This window comes from Cynocephalus volans, chromosome 7, assembly GCF_027409185.1.
Source record: "Cynocephalus volans isolate mCynVol1 chromosome 7, mCynVol1.pri, whole genome shotgun sequence".
Taxonomy (NCBI): Eukaryota; Metazoa; Chordata; class Mammalia; order Dermoptera; family Cynocephalidae; genus Cynocephalus; species Cynocephalus volans.
Genome location: NC_084466.1, coordinates 152,855,654 through 152,872,940, shown reverse-complemented (window position 1 = coordinate 152,872,940; position 17,287 = coordinate 152,855,654).

The window sequence follows — 17,287 nt, the reverse complement described above, 5'->3', positions numbered from 1 at the left end:
GCTCAGACAAAAAGAGCACGTGTTTCATTACCCATATAATCACTAACATGATTGCCAGACAAGCTAAGGAACTGGATGCGGGACTGGAAAAATATAGTTCAAGAGAGCGCTGGAACTCAGTTCTGTTTAGCTGCGAGCACTAAATCTTTTCATTAAGGCCCTGCTGCCTTCATTTTCTGATCAGGCCCTGGCAGGGCGTGGGGGAGAGAAGAGGAGTATCAGAGGGGTGTAGGTCTGAATGGGCAGGAACAGTTGGTGGGAGAAGGCTGTGCCAGGTGGGGCTGGGGTGGGTGCTAAGTAGGCGGTTTGTGCAGCCATGGAATATGACGTGGGTCCAAGTCGGCAAAGGGGTCCAGCTATGTTGGGCTGTGTCAGAGCTGGAGGGAGGTTCCAGGCCCATCCTCCTCTCAGAGCTCATCGAGAAGGATGACAGGAGCAGATTCATCCCTCTCATTCAGCTTTTCCTTTCTTTGGGCTGAGACACACACACACCCACCCACCCTAATGTGTTGATGCCTCTCAGACTTCTGCTTTCTTATGTTAACCACACGCCAGCCTGTGTTGGCAGAAAGGCTCTGTACAGTTGTGGGTTTAGTTGGGCTTCCCAAAGCCCTGCCTGCTCTCGAAGGCGACCTAAAACTTCTGGGGGCACAAATGAGATGCCTGGGCATGTTTACCTGCTGGTCTCCAGCTAAGACATTTCTTTGGCAATGATCAGCAGATCGAGTCCATGCTTTCCAAAGCAGACAAATCCCAAGAAGCTGCCCTCCCTGGGCACTGGTCTCTTCCCTCCTCCCCAGACCCCTCCATGTGGTTCATCCTTCTCATTACTGTCACCGGGGAGCTGAGCACCCAACACCTGGGTGAAGAGTAAGAATATCTTCTTTAGAACTCGAGTTTTCTCCAACCGAGCAAATCATGCCAATGTGAAATTCCTCCAGCTCTCCAGAACAGGGAAACCGTATGCTTAATTACTAAACATCTGTTGCCGAGCACACCCCCTCGCTTTTGCAGCTCTGATCTCACGGTATGAATTTTAAAATCTGTCAGCAAGGGATCACAAAAGCTCTGGGAGCAAAGAGCTGCTCACGTTAACCTCTGAACCAGATAATCTAACAGTAATCCATTCAGAACTAATCAAACATTTACAGAACCGCACCGGCATCCCAGCAAACAATTCGTCAACTTCATGTGCTCATTACACTTGCAACATCTCAATCTACCTATGCAAATGAGGCAGGGGAGCTGACATCGGGACCATGTACAGAAATTATAAACAAATATTCATCCATTATGCTGCTGAAATTTAACAGCTCAAGTACTAACAGTAGCTGAACTTCGAGCCCTGAGTATCAATTATTTATGAACCTAAAACTGACAGGACTGTGTAGGTGAATTAGCTGCATATGTCAAGCTTTGTTATAAATCCCAACCTACTGTAAAACTCATTTTCATAGAATGTATGTACAAGGCTGACAATATATCAACAGCACGGCATTAATAATTTAGAAGAATGAGACCGTGAGAGAACACCTTGGAAACTGTGCTCTGCTCCGTAGTTGATATCACAAATAAAAAAGTCAAATAAAATGAATTTCCCATAAACAGAGAATCAAATAGAGCATTTTCTCCATGATTTTATTTTCAATCTTCAAAAACATACCGGTTGATACTCTCATGTTTAGGTACCATAAGCATCACCCTAAGTTGTCTTAATTTCTTTTTCTTTCTTTTTTTTTTTTTTTGCCCAAAGAAATGGCAGAAAAATTTTTGATCTTGGGATGAATGAAAGGTTTCTTCTCTTTCCTTTATTTTTATGACAGAACAACTGTGAGATGGAAGAGGAGCCGGAGCACGCATAATGTTGTTTGCCAAAGTGAAATTGTTTGCTATGGTTTGCCAGTGAAAGTACATAATAAAACAAAGTGCTCTGCAGCCATAAAGACAGTTAATTGAGACGGTATTTCTCAAGAAAATGTTAGGATTTTCCTGTCACTCTGCTCTGAAACGCAGAAGTGCGACCAGTTGTGCAATCTCAGCCACTTGCTCGATTTGCAGGGTGCAAACACTCTCCTGCCGATTTGCGGGGTGCAAACACTCTCCCGCCGGGTGCCAGCCCGCAGGTGCCAGCAGGGGAGCTGCAGTTCTGGCTGGGGCTGGGGTCAGCTGGACCTGGACCAGAGAGGCAGGGCCCGTCTCAGATGGAAGCACTCGCTCCACGCACAGCACAAGCACCCCTGCCCATCCCCGCTTCCCTCTCACTCATCACCAGCTTTAACCTTAGCAATCATTTTTAGGCAAGTGAGGCTCACTATGGAGACTCTTTGTCACTGCAGATGACTCCTCCCTGTCCATCTTCTCCCGACTCAGGATGTTTATGGCTCTGGCCAGGGAGGAGGCCTCTCTCGGCGTGAGGGGGAGCTTCAGCCTGTGTTCTGGGTCCTGGATTCCACTCCCGATGCAGCTTCAGCCCCTTAGGACGAGGAGCCGTGAAGCTCTTTGCCTCCTTCCTGTCTTCAGCTGCTACTCACTGGCTTTACATGGTCAGGTGAACAGACGTCCCTGTCTCCAGCCCCGTTTCCACATTTGCATCTCTGCTGGCTAGGTCCTCACACCTTCCCCAGGTGAGGCACAGTAGCCTTGGCCAGGTACGCCAAAGCATCTCAACCAAACCGGCACCTGAGCTCCTAAGAGGTAGCCCATTCCAGTTCCCTGCCTCCCTCCCAGCAGGTGCCCAGAGAACAGGGAGCAGCAGCCAGGGGCCCAGCCCCTCCGTTCCCCTCCTTTGCACAACACTTGAAGAAACATTAAAAATTTCTACTGACTCACAGCCCAAAGGCACAGGCCACGCTTTGAAATCTGGTGACAGACTCATTGTCTGGGTGTCCACCCAGGAGGCTGGGCTTGTCTCCTCACAGGTGGAGGTCTCTGCAGGAGACAGACAGCACCTTCTGAAGTCTCTCCCCAGCCAAGCCCACGTCCTCTCTAACACTTGCTGATGCCAATACTTTTCTTCTCTGCAACCTTTTGGGGCATTGTTAAGCTTTCCAAGTTCTTCCAAATGGCCTTTCATGGAGGGAGCCCTGGCAAGGACTCTTTTTTTTTTTTAATGCTATGTGAAATTACACTCTGCAAAGTACCTGCTTAGACAACTGCTTCGGCTGTGAAAATTCTCATCTGTAAATGCTCATTCTGCTGCATAGGAAGACAGCAACCCTGCTCTTTCTTTTTAATGCTGATGCTGATGATTTGGGGAAAACTCTATTTTACCTAGCATGTCCCAGACAGGACATAAACACAAGCCAGCTTCTAAGGCCACTGCTCTGTCCCTTGCACAAACACACTCAATTTATCGTGGCCAAGGCAAGAGAAGTCTCCCTTTCCCTTTATGGGTGAATTCCCCACATCCGAAGTGGCAGAAATGTGAGCAGTCACCGTGTGACTGGGCTGGAGTTGGACCATTCTGCTCCCTTGAAAAATCACCCTGGAAAGTTAATTGATTAGAATGTGTAGGAAATGCTTGCTGTTATTCAAATGACTGTGAAAGTAGCCTCTAATGTTTCCAGTTTTATGAAATGCTAAAATATTTACACTCTTTTTACTTCAATCAGGGGGAAATCATTTGGATCTGTTTAAAGGGGGAAAGAATTAAGAGGGCTGACATTTCCGGAAGAAACAATGTTCATGCACGCAACTAGAATTTAAATGAGAATCTGCCCACAATTCTGCCCGAACAAGCTTTCGTTCAAATGCGTACGTGGCTGCAGAGCCAGGCAAACCTCGGGTGCACAGAAAGGGCACCGACTCTTGAGGTCAAGGGTGATTGGTTTCATTTGCGCTTTTCTGGGGTTAAACATTTTGAGAATTTTTTTAAAAGAGCCTTTCTTTCTTTTCTGTTTATGATTCCCATTGGATTGCTTCTTTCTTCCTTCCCAGGTTTCACTCAGCAGGAATGAAGGAGAGGAAACGTCGGCTTATTCCCAAGAACAGCTAAAAGCATCACAGGAGTTACGGGCACTGTGTTCTGTGGAGGAGGAAAATATATGTTTGGTCTTGAAAGTTATTGCTTCAATTACCTAGGAATTTCTTAAGCAATCTCAAGGTGGGCTTTTAAGAGGTGGGTTTGAGAGAGGCCTACAGAGACTCTCTCCCCGATTATTACCATTTAAACCTGTCTGAGTAGAAGCAGAGTGCCCGTTCCATGTCAGCCCTGCATAGGAGGCCACCAGGACAAGCTGGCGTGTCCTGAGCAACTGGCCCTGGGCTTGTCTTGGTCTGATTTTTTTTTAACTTGAAAAAGCATCAGAAGATATTCACAGCAGTTGTTTACCCAAATATCCATCAACTGAAAAATGGATTTAGAAACAAATGTGGTAAATCCACACAATGGAATATTATTCAGCCATAAAGAGGAATGAAGTCCCGATACATGCAAAAATGTGGAGGAACCTCAAAAACAGTATGCCAAATAAAAGCGGCCAGACACAAAAGGCCATATATCATATGGTCCCATTTGTATGAAATGTCCAAAATAGATAAATCCACAGAGACTAAAAGTAGATTGGTGCTGGGGGGAGGAGCCAGGTGCTGGGGGCAGGGGGAACTGGGGAATAGCTTAATGGGCATGAAGTTTCATTTAGGGGTGCTAAAAATTTTTGGGAACTGGATAAAGGTGGTGGTTGCAGAATATTGTAAATGTACTAAAATGTCACTTAATTTTCATGTTGAAATAGTTTATTTTATGTTATGTGAAATTCACCTCAAAAAAATTTTTAAGTCTCATTAATTATGGTTAATTATGTGCAAGAAGAAACTAATGCTCATGAGCAGACCCTCCTGATGATCACTCAAGGGCCAGCACTCTCCAAATAAAAACTGTGCCCCCAGTGTGGGCTGCGTGGGAGCCACCAAGCCTGCACGATGGCTCAGGGGTCAAGAGAGTGGCCTTGCCCGGGGGGCCTCTCTCATTGACACCTTTGCCTGAAAGACTTCCTGCGTTCTGTTTGTTGCTTTAGCACTTTTAAAAAATTCTTTTCAGTTTCACTGTGGTAAAAACACTTAACGTGAGATTTACCCTCTTAGCAAATGTCTAAGTGTACGATACAGTATTGTTAACTCTAGGCACGACGTTGTGCATCTTATTCTGTACTTAGTCATCTTGCATAATTGAAACTTTATGTTCGTTTGTTAGCAATTTTCTCCTCCCCCCAGCCCCTGGTAACCACCATTTGACTCTCTTGAAATTTACTATTTTAGGCACTTCATACAAGTAGAGTCACACAGTATCTGTCCTGTGGCTGGTTTATTTCACTTAGCATAATGTCTTTAAACTTCATTCATGTTGTCGCGTATTGCAGGATTTCCTTCTTTTTTAAGGCTGAATAATATTCTATTGCATGTGTAAACCACATGTTCTTTATCCATATGTCCATCGAGGGACATTTCTGTTGTTTCCCCATCTTGGCTGTTGTGAATAGCGTGGCAGTGACTATTGGGACGTGAACATATTTCAAAATTTTTATCTCACTTCTTTTGGATAAATACCCAGAAGTGGTTGCTGGATTATATGGTAAGTAGTTCTATTTTTAATTTCTTGAGGAACCTCCATACTTTTGCCAGCAGCGGCTGCCCCTTATTGCTTTCGCACCCACAGCACACAAATGTTCCAATTTCTCTATGTCCTTGCACACTTGTCTTTTATGTTGGTTTAGCTCTTCAGGGGTCAGGGAAGAGACACTCAGGTGACTATAAGTGATGTGGATAAGAATGTGCCTGGCCATGAAGATGATGAACATAACAATAGTACCACCTGGTTTCATGGAGACACACATAACTTGGGAACAGGATGTCACCTCTAAGCTCGACCTTGGTCACTTAGAGATCACATCTGTCCATTGTGGCTCGAGGGCTCCACCATTAGGGCAACTCAGTGGCTCTCTGCTCCTACTGCCCTTCTACCCCTGGATCGTTCTGTCCCCTCGTCCACGATTTCTGCTCATTCATGGCTTCACCCATCCATGGCTCCTGCTCTCTGTTTCTGTTCTGTAGAATGAAACGCCAGCCCACCGTTCTGTGTACAGCTTGGATTCCAGCACCCTGTCACAGTCCCAGTTATTGATCTGTTTTCCATTGCTGATAATGGAATACCTGAAACTGAATAATTTATTAGAAAACTAAATTTATTTCTTACGGTTTTGGAAACTGGGAAGTCCAAGGTCCAGGGGTGCATCTGGCAAGGGCCTTCTTCCTGGTGGGGACTCTCTTCAGAGTCCTTTGGTGACACAGGCAATCACATGGCGAGGATGCCAAGAGCACTTCAACGTGCTCCCCTGCTCTCCTTACAAAGCCGCCAGTCCACACCCATGATACCCCATTAAACCTTTGACCCGTTACTTCATGAATGGATTAACCCATTCATGAGAGTGTAGTCCTCACGATGCAATCACCTCTTAAAGGCCCCACCTTTCAAATACCATTTTGGGGATTAAGTTCTACATGAGCTTTGGAGGGGACACACATTCAGACCATAGCAGCCCAGGTTTGTTAGTCAATTAGTACCATCTCTGTTGGGGAAAGCTGTCACATCAGGGAACTAACAGGGCCTGCTTACCCATCTACCCATCGGGTGCCTGGCCAGTGTGGCTGAAGTCAGTGTGGTGAAACCACAGGCTCATCTTCCTGGATGACCCGCAGGAGGGCCGGATCCCGCTAGCCCTACCTTCTGGTGACGTTGCTCAGGACTGACTCTCCCCAGGACAGCCTCGGTTTCACACTGCCCTTCCCTCTGTGCACATTTAAAATGTGTTGGTTTGGTGCTGACTTTTTCCAAGTCTGCTGTTGCCTAGCACCCAAAACTCTGGATAGGCTTACCCAACAGGGGGAGGTGTAGAAACGGCTGCCTGGGGTCCTGAAGGCTAGGCCAGGGGACTTTGGTTATTTTAATTTGTCAGCCGTCGTCTTTGGAGGAACCCAGGTGCTGAGCTTCTAGTCGAACCAGACTGCAGCAAGGCAGTGACAGCGAGTGAGATCAGCAGAGGAGACACTCGATGTGGGCCTTTCAGTCACGGAAACCCGAGCAGACTTCACTGAGGCAAAATGGAGGACGTATTGGCTCCCAGAATCCAAAGGAGTATTGGAAAAGGGAGAGAAGGATACAGCCTTCTAAGTACTGCTTTTAAATATTTTAGCCATGGCTGGGGGCAGGGTCACTGCAGAAGAGAGGCTGCTCTAGAAGATGCTTCACAGATAATTCCAAGCATACAGCTCAGTTTAGCATCAGAGCCAGACTGCCTGGTTTAAACCCTAGCTTCACAAGTTATAAGCTGTGCGACCCTGGTAAGTTACTTAACCTCTCTGGGCCTAAGTTGCTCATCTATAAAATAAAAATAATAATGGGACCCTATGGCATAGGGTTATCAAGAGGATTAAACTGGTTATCAGACATACAGTACTTGGAACAGTGCTGGGCACATAGCCAGAGCTTTGTGTTATGTATTATTATTTTGCCAACCATTACCTTGAAAGATAAGTTAGGCAAGTAAAGAATGGAGAAGATATTCCTGGGGGACCACAGTGTGCAAAAGCCCGGAGACAAGGCAGAGGAGGGGTCTTGAGAGAAGGGCTGGAGCTGAGGACTGAGGGGGGACAGGACTGAGGGAACGGCTCGGCTGGTGGGGAAGGTAAGTTGGGGGCCGAGCACAAAGGGCCCTGCAGGTCTTGCTAAGGATTGACCCAGCTGTGCCCCCACCTTCGGGAGGACACTGGAGCTCCCCCAGGGAGGGCCTCCACAACCGCCCTCCTTCCCATTGCAGTCAGCTGGGAAGGACTTCCTTGCCAGCTCCTCTGGGCTCCATGCTGATCGTCACATGAGGGGACAGAGCCACTGCCACAGGATGTTTTCCTAGGAGACAGAGGATGCAGAGGGGGGAGGTTTGTGGGCAGGAGGTTTTGGGGGGAGTGCTCTCCCTGTGGGACAAGGGAGGAGAGGACTTCTGAGTGACAACAGAGGCTCTGGAGCTGGGATGGCCTCCAGAGATGTCCCAAGCTGAGCCAAGGAACTGGGCCTTTGTACCCATTCACTGACCAGTCACTGACCCCAGGGAAGGGGCATTTAACCTTGGGCTACACAGGCCAGGCACATTTCTCGGAGAATTCAGCTGTGAGCTGTCAGCCGCCGACACTCCAAGCAGCTGGGTGCGAAGGCCACAGCTGGAAGGCAGGGGCTCGGCAGCATGCCACTGCAGCCACCACCCTTTCCCTCAACAGGGCTCAGCACACTTTCTCATAAAGGCCTAGACGTAAACATTTTATGCTTCAAAGGCCAACAAGCAAAATGGGGTGCTTATGTAACCATTTAAAAATGTAAAAAACTACTCTTACCTTGCAGTGGGCCAAATTTGGCCTATGAGCTGCAGTTGGAAAACCCCTCATCTAGATCTATGTTGCCCAGAATGGTTGCCACAGGGATGGCGATTACAACAAGGAGTTCCCTAACCTCTAAAGCTTCAGTTTCCTCAACTGTAAAATGGGCATACTACCTTGCACCTGATAGTGTGCATGAAATAGGGGACAGAGAACATGCACACCACCTGCCTCTGGAACATCAGTTCTAGTCCCCCATCTCTTCTCCTGCTCCTTCCTGTGATTGAGTTCTTCTGTGCCTGGCTCAGTGTCTTGCAGCCAATTGTGGAATATACTATAAAACAAATGTACTTCACAGGGCCTGGTTTTCCAAAGCCTTGCTGTTTCAAATATTGACCTTATGGAGGACTGGAAATTTTCCTCAGGCTATAAGTCTCTAGTGTAAGATAAAGATTTATGGCACAGCAGGTTGCTGGCTCAAGGACAGACAGGTTACTGATTGTTATGTAAAGATACTGAGAAATTGCTGTAAGAAGGAATGTTTGCTAAGATCAAGCTTTTCTTAATAGCCTTACTGGAATGTCATCTGGCTTGTTTCACTGGAAGTTACCAGCCTATATTGTTAAACTATAACCCCACCTATGTTCTCTTCCTGTAACTTCCTGGTCTGGAAAATAAATGCAGGAAGAGAACCCCAATTTGGGGTTAATTTCCCAAGGAAAGGATGCCTCTTGCTTGAGCGTTCCCAGGGAAGTTAACCACTTTGGGGCTTCTCACTGCTCAGAAGAGATGGGCTTTGAGTAATCCTTTGCATCTCCATCACCCAGGGGAAGTGGGGTGACAAATCCTTGGGGGGCAAAGCAACACAAAGCAACCATCAATAATTCTTTATCCAGTAAATACAGATTCCATGGCTTGTTAGCAGATGGAACTGATTCTTCTGTGTCTGAGGGGAAACCAGTGCACTCTGAGAACCACCTGGACCCAATGATGCCGCAGACACCCTCCTCTCCCAAGGCTTCCTGGCCTCCCTGTGATGCACAACTCTTCAGTGTGGGGCTCCCCCTGGGCCTTAAATGCCTTGGGGTACATTTTGTACCCAGTAAAGATCATTAGATATACTTAGATAATAAACAGAGCTACTACCCTCCCAAATATGCTGATTACCTAATCATCCTGAGCGCACCACCTGCAGACAATTAAATTTATAAACCATTTCAAAATCACGTAGAGCCAGTAACCCGGATGAGGCGTGTGGTATTTGGATGGGGGCGTCTGTGTGCCTGATAAGCCTTACCTTTTCTCTCCCGAAAGGGAAGCAAGTTTGCTGTCTGGGTTTTAACAGGCAGATCTCCACCTCATCCCCCTGGGGAGGAAGCCAGCAGTCAACAGTGCCTGGACAGCACCAGGGCAAAGTCACCCTCCTCTGTTTGGGGAAACTTGAGGAGCGGTGCCACGTTTATTTAAAGAGGAAAGGGCTATGGATTGGGAATAGGAAGACGCTGGAGAAAGGTATGAAGCAAATCTATTTTGTTGTTGTTGTTGTCAATATCTATGAGCTGAGCCCCTACTATGTGCTGAATCCTGCACATGCCATAGTCTCATAAGGAGGAAACTCAGTTCTCATGGCTTCCTCTTTAGTTAAGCAGTTAAAGGCAGACACCATCCCAGCAGGCTTGGGTCATGGCGTATGTCAAGAGTTCTGACAATCTTGGTGTCACTGTCTCATCCAGTCATTAGAACAACCAAGTGAAATCCACATTATTTCCCCATTTCCCAGCTGAGGACACTGGGGCCAAGAGGTAAGTAACATGCCCACAACCGTGCAGAAATTACTTTGTAGAAGTCAGGATTTCAACACAAGACTTTCTTTCCTAAAGTCTAAGTCCTTTCCACTCCACCACGCTGCTTCTGGAAGTGAGCATTAACTCCCAAAGGAGGCCGAGAACTGGACAAAGTTCCTAGGATTTGAATAATGGGAACATTGCCTCGGTGCTGAAATTAAAGTGAAAAATCAAAAGAGGAGCTGAGTATTGGGGGCACAATGACAAAGTCGAGAGTCCAGTTTCCACTAATCTTTTTTTTTATAAAAACACGGGCTTGTCCCAATCTAGGACTGCACCTTCCAAGAAAGCTCTGATGAAGACTGTCATTGGCCCCACAGCTGACCAGTGTCCCAGCAGCAGGTGTCCTAGTGGGCAGTGAGGCATCAAATGCTCTGGACAAAAAGATTCTGTCCTCCACTGGCACTGTAGAGTTCCACGATTCTAATTTCTTGACCGCATCGTGGCATCACTTCTGGCAGTGTAAAAGATTCCATTCATGCTGTTATTTGCTGACTCATTCAGTAACCACTAACCACCACACCTTTTGTGTGCCTGACAGTCTACGGGGCACTGTGGATATGAACAGAATTAAAGTAAAATGTTCACTCTTGTGGAGCTCAGACTCTGATTGGAGATCCATATAGATGGAGATATTCCAATATATCAGGCTACAGCGGAGATGCAGAGGTGAAAAGCTATTTCTCAATTCTTATTAAAAAGAAATAGACCAAAGAATTAACTGCTGGTATCAGCCTTGAAAAAAGCAGTGGTTCTCAAAAAATATTTTATCTGCCTTCCCACATTTTCCAGCCACCTTTGCAGTTGGGAGGGGTCAGGTGACAAGTTTGGGCCGTTTGGCTGAAGCCTAGAAGAAGTGGTAGACCACCCTCTGTCTCCTGCCACAGCAACTGCAACATTCCTCATGATGGCACCTCAGTCACCCAGTGTCCTTGAGTATATATGGAACAGAGCCCTTTGAGGACCTACCATGGACAAAGAGCCCGAGAGAGAAATGAACCTGTGTCATGTTAAAGCCACTGAGATTTGGGGTCATTTGTTACTGAACTGTATCCAGCCTATCCTGACTAATACGTACAAGTGGATTAGGAGCCTAATCACGGTTTGAACAGGAATTGATTTTTCTACATAAAACAATGTGACATGGTTTTAATTAACCTTTTTTCTGATACTGTCTCAATAAAATTCAGAGTTCAGATTTTAAAATCGGTCCACACCTAAGCCAATTTCCACTTCCTACAATTTGGAATTCATACCATTTTTCATGAATTTGTTTTCCAAATGCTAAAGAAGAAAGCCTCAGACAAAAAATAAAAATTCTAAGGTATAATTGGTAAGCTGAGAAAATAGTGGCATGAAAAATATCCACTTTTAGGAAACCAACAAAAGATATAAGGCAATGCAGAGGGTGCACATTGTCCTGTTGCTATGGTGAATGCAAGGCTGGAAGGTTCTGGACACTGTAATGGCAGTGGCACTGGTGGCTGGTGGAAAAGCTCACTAGCAACTTGGTTCAGTCCTGCCCACTGACTTGGAAAGTCAAGAGCATCACACAGCAAGAAGAGGAACCTGTTGCAGGAATCTGAAATAAGTCCTGGGGCACTGAACTAATTAACGTGAGTTACCAGTTGAAAAAACTGAACGAATAATCAACTCAGCTTCTCCAAGACAAGAAGGATCAAAATGGGGTTGTTTACCTGAATTGTGGACAAGCTCTTCATCTCCGATAAGGAAGACACCCCAGAAACTTTGCTTCCTCGTTATTTAAGTTGTTAAAGGACAGATATCACCGTCCCAATGGCCTCGAGTTATGGGCTCATGATGAGAGGACTGATCATCATATTGTTCCTCAACTGGGTACGCTCGTAGTTCAGCCTGGCAGGGGAAGCAGAGCAGGATCAGGAGAGGAGAAAAGAAAGAATTAAGAAGGTGAAATTCAGCCAAACGTAGTTGGGTTTTTTATCCCTCTCAAAAGTACGTGCATGAACGAATCTGACCAACAGGTCACTAAATAGCAACTACCAGAATGTATTCAATTCCATTAAAACCAATTTTACTAAATGTCTACTACATGGTAGAAACTGTGTGAGATACTAGGGAAAGGGAAAACAATCAAGGCAGACATTGATTCTGCCCCTGAAGGAATTTAAAATCTCATTTAGTAAGCACCTGCTGCTTGCCTAGACTCATACTAAAGCAGAGGGATTCAAATAACAACAACACTTCTCCTGACTCTCAAAGGAGAACCCTCAGTAGGTAACTAAGGAAGATAATGACATTGGCTTGTAGGGGGCTCGTGCTGATGGTCACCCCAGTGATGGGGGTGAGGCCAGGCTTAAACAAAAACCACACTGGTGTTTGGCCTCCACCCATCACCTTTTTGGAGGCTTCCAGCACACCCCTTGAACCTGGACAGTCCTCGTTGGTTCATTTATTCATCCTTTTAATTGCTTCCACATTTAGAGAAGGGTTTAAGCCAAGTCTGAATGATGCTGTGTTTTGGAAAGTGCTGGGTTTTTTTTTTTTAGACCTTTGGTCTTCTTTCCAAGCTAAGAAATTGTGATTTTTTGATTCACACAGCTTCAGCTCCCACTCAACAACCAAATGTGTCAACAGAGTCCTATTCAGTCCTAATCTGGAAATTGCCTTTTGGTTTAGTCTCTTGATCACCCTGAGCAGGAGACCGTCCATTAAACACACAGCTGAATTTTTATCAAGAGCCTCAAAAATGTTCATACGTTTTGATCTCAAGATTTCACTTCTGGGAATATTCCGAGGAAATGATCCCAAATACAGTTAGAAATGTTTTTGCACAGAGATGAAGATCACAACATTATTTATACTGGGGAACAGCTGAAAACCACCTAAATACCCGCAACAAGGGCAACGGTTGAGTGAGTTATGGGCAGTTTATATATTGGGATATTTTTCAGCCATTACCATAGTGTTTACAAAGAAAAAGCTTTAATAAACTGGTGAGATGTCTATGCAATAATGCAATGGAGAAAAAAATAAGGATGCACAATGGTATATAGAATTTGAGTTCAACTAGGAACTGCTTGCTTAGGAGGAATGAAATAAACTAAAATGTTAATAATTATCTCTAAAAGGTAGGTTATGGGAGATTTTTATTTTCTTTACTACTCTTTTCTGTATTTGGCAAATTTTCTATAATGAAGCTGAGTTAGCTTTATAATCAGAAAATTAACATTTTAAAAGGAAGTGATAAAACCAGCTGAACAGTCTCCGTCTGTTGGGGTCTGTGGGTGGAGTCTGGAGGGCCAAGCTCAGCTGTTCCAATGAGGGAGAGGCACTAAGCCTTTGCAAAATATCACCAATATTCTTTAAACCGTTAAATACATTTTATAATTGCAATTGCTCGCTCTAAATTGGCTGTTTATTCTGTTAATGACTTTTTTTTTTGTGAGCCACTGTTTACAAGTAAGGCAGCTCCTAGAATCTGCTAGCAATTAGAGAATTGTTCTGGCCTCCTAATGAAAAATAAACACCATTAATAACGCCTGTCCTGGCGTATACTCGTGTTGGTTTTGTGTCATTTCGTTTGGGAATGGATAGTAGCAAGTATTAAAAAATGTATTTATCCTACAAATTGTTCCTGTGCATCATTTGCTAATCTTGTGGCAGGGAAAAAATGTTATTAAGACAAGATGAAGGAAGAAGATGACTTTTCCTTCCTCCTCATGCTGGTTTTCATAAACAATGGTCATCTGACAATTGTTCTAGCTAGTTTAGCTATTCTATTTTGTATATGAACATCAACCTCAGAGGCCAAGTTAAAGCCTCACTCCTCAGACCAGGATCCACTAGCTACAGGTTTCTCAAGTTGGGGTGTATGAACACCTTTAACCCCATCCTGCCTGGTCTATGCAGAAGCTGTGGGAACATACAGGAGTGCGGCATGTTCTAAAGAGAAGAGATGTCTGCTCATGAGAGACGTGAAAGTGATGATGATAAAACATGATTACGCAAGAAAAAAGAAAGCCTGCATACATGGAAAGACTTGGATGTAAATGTTCATAGAAGCCATATTTGTAATAGTCCCAAACTGGATACCAACTAAATGTTTATCAACAGATGGATACATTGACAAATTATGGTATATCCATACAATAGAATATTACTCAGCAATAAAAAAGAAAGAACTGCTGATACACACTACAATAGAGGTTAATCTTGAAATAATTATGCTGACTGGAGGAAGCCAGACAAAAAACGAGTGCATACTGCATAGTTCCTTTTATATTAAATTCTAGAAAATGCAAGTTAATCTGTAGTGATGGAAAGCAGGTGGAGTATAGGGAGAAAAGGAAGAGATTACCAGGGGGGATAGATATGTTTGTTATCTTGATGGCGGTGATGAATTTACAAGTGTATACACATGTCGAAATGCATACTTTAATAGAGGCAGTGTCTAGGCCACAGTGCAGCCTTGTAACACCAAGGTCAAGAGTTCAGTTCCTCATACTGGCCAGCTGACAAAAAACAAAAATAAAAAAATAGACGCAGTTTATTGTTATGTCAATAAACTTGTTTTAAAAACTAACCATGTCATCACATTTTTCTTATAAAATTAATAACAATAATTTTTTTTAAAGAAAAGGTGACCAGCAAGGGATCTAAACCCTTGACTTGGTGTTGTCAGCACCACGCTCTCCCAAGTGAGCTAACCAGCCATTCCTACATAGGGATCCGCATCCATGGCCTTGGTGTTGTCAGCACCATGCTCTCCCAAGTGAGCCATGGGCCAGACCCTAATAACAATAATTTTATTCAAAGCAAAACTCTTCTGCCATCAATAAATAACCTTCTTTTTAAAAAATTTAAAAAGTAAATAAAATAGAAAGTGGTGAGAAAAAACTAATGCTCTTGCATACAGGATGAATCACTTAATTATCATTCTGGCTGGGTGGTAGATTTTGTGTATGTTATATAATATTTTTCATGTGTCATGTATTTCATTATGCAATATGTGAAAGATATTCAGATGGATAGAGTAGATTGCACAATGTGAGAAACACTTAGAGTCTGTACAACATTGCCCTAGACAGCAAAAAATGAGAAAAGTGATGCATAAAATGGAAAACTTGAGGCCAGAGGATCAGCAACATCCTCCCATGTATATTCTAATTGTGGCTATGCTGATGCCTGATGCTAATTTAGAGGCCTGGGAGACTGTTCTAGAAGCTGAAACTAAGCAGAAATAAAGGCCTGCTTCCAAACTTTTATCATTAGACATGATAGTCCCACCCATTCAAGGTGCATTCAGAGCTGCACAATGTCACCATGAGTCACACCCCCTTTCCTGTGGACCCAGGCACAGGGATCTTCTTTCCCTGCTCCAGCCTGCCACTCGCCCTAGAGCATCTCCCCCTCAACACGCCAGCTCACTCAGACTGTCCTGAAGGTGTCAGCCCAAATGCTACTCCTCGGGAAACCTTCTAGACTCCCAGACTAGGCTAATCTGCCAATTCTGTACCCTCCCTTAGTCCCCTTGCTTCTCTTTCTGTCTTGTAGCCCAATCCCCTGCGGGTCTGTAGACCCTCAATGGCAAGGAATGCCAAGGATTGCTGGCAACCACCACAAGAGGTGAGGAGGAATCTTCCCGTAGAAACTTCCGAGAAAGCATGGCCCTGCTGACACCTGGATCTCAGGATTCCAGCCTCCAGAACCGTGAGAGAATGAATCTCGGTTGTTTTAAGCCACCCGGTTGGTGGTACGTTGCAGTGGCAGCCCTAATGCAGTGAGTATCTCACAGTGACTGTGGACAACCTACTTCTCTAAGCCTCAGTTTCCTCCTCTGTAACATGGGCCTAGTAACAGTAACTAACCAATAAGTTTCTCTGAAAATTAAACAGGATAAAGTATGTGAAATGCTTAGCACCCTGTCTGAACCATAACAAGTGCCTGAGGAGGAGATTATGAGTGTTACTATCATTAGTCACTTGGAAGGTAAATATCAAGGCAGATGGAACATAGAAAAAGGAGCAGGCTAAGGAATTTAATCAGCTTTGAAAGCCATCACTTTCCTATTGGCCTACAGAAGAAGCTAAGGCTCCGCCTCCCAAGGAAATGCCACAAAGCGGCCAGAGGGAGGGATCAGGAAGGTACGTGCTGCGACCGAGCCCGGTTGTGAGTCACTGGCCATGTGCCGTCCAACAGGTAAATGCGAGCCTCATTGCTTTGTCTGCGAAAATGGGGGTCATGGTAAATGCCGATTCTACCTGCCTCGAGAGGACATTGGGGGTCTGAAATGAGATAGAAAACTCTTACCCTAAGAGTACAGCTTGTAAAAGCAAAGGACTGCATCTGAGATGAATTCCATCGAGGGTCGGGTTCTAAAAGGCTATTTGAGGCTCTAATCACCAGGAACCAAGGAGACCCTTAGAAAACCCATTACGGAGCACCTGTTCATGCCAACGTCCTGTCTCCCAAAGCCCAGCCCTGCTAGGTTTTCCTCCAGCGGTAGGAAAAAATCAGTTTCTTCAACTGAGTTGAACAGTGAGTTGACTTGCATTTAGGAGCTGTGTTGCAAGACTCTAAACCACAGAGCCTCACTTCCCCACCGGGAGAGGCAGACAGCAGAAAGCATGGGCGGGAGAGAATATCAGCTCCCCTGCTGCCATCTCAGACACACTCCAGGGAGGAGGCAGGTCCTCTCTCTCTCTTTATCTACCATCCGTCTGTCTATCTCATCCATCTAACTCTATCTATGTCTGTTTATACCTACCTGTCTGTCTATGTATCTATGACTGTCTATTTCTATATATCTTTCTCCCTCTTAAAGGCAAATAGTTGGAATCACATAAATTAAAGTTCAGTCCACCCTACTTAAATATTTGTGGTGGTGATTGTTTTATTTGAATTCCTTTTGTGGGGAGAGAACTCATTAGATACCTGTTGGTGCCCTCCTGATACAGAAGGATAGCCCATGGAATTTCTACACTCTCCTGGCAGCTAGCTGAGCACCTAACCCTCCACAAGTTGAATAACCAGTCTGTGAAAACTGATTTTTGTCTGCAGGAAAAGGCACGTGGCAGCAGCAGACAGGTGAGTGTGGAATC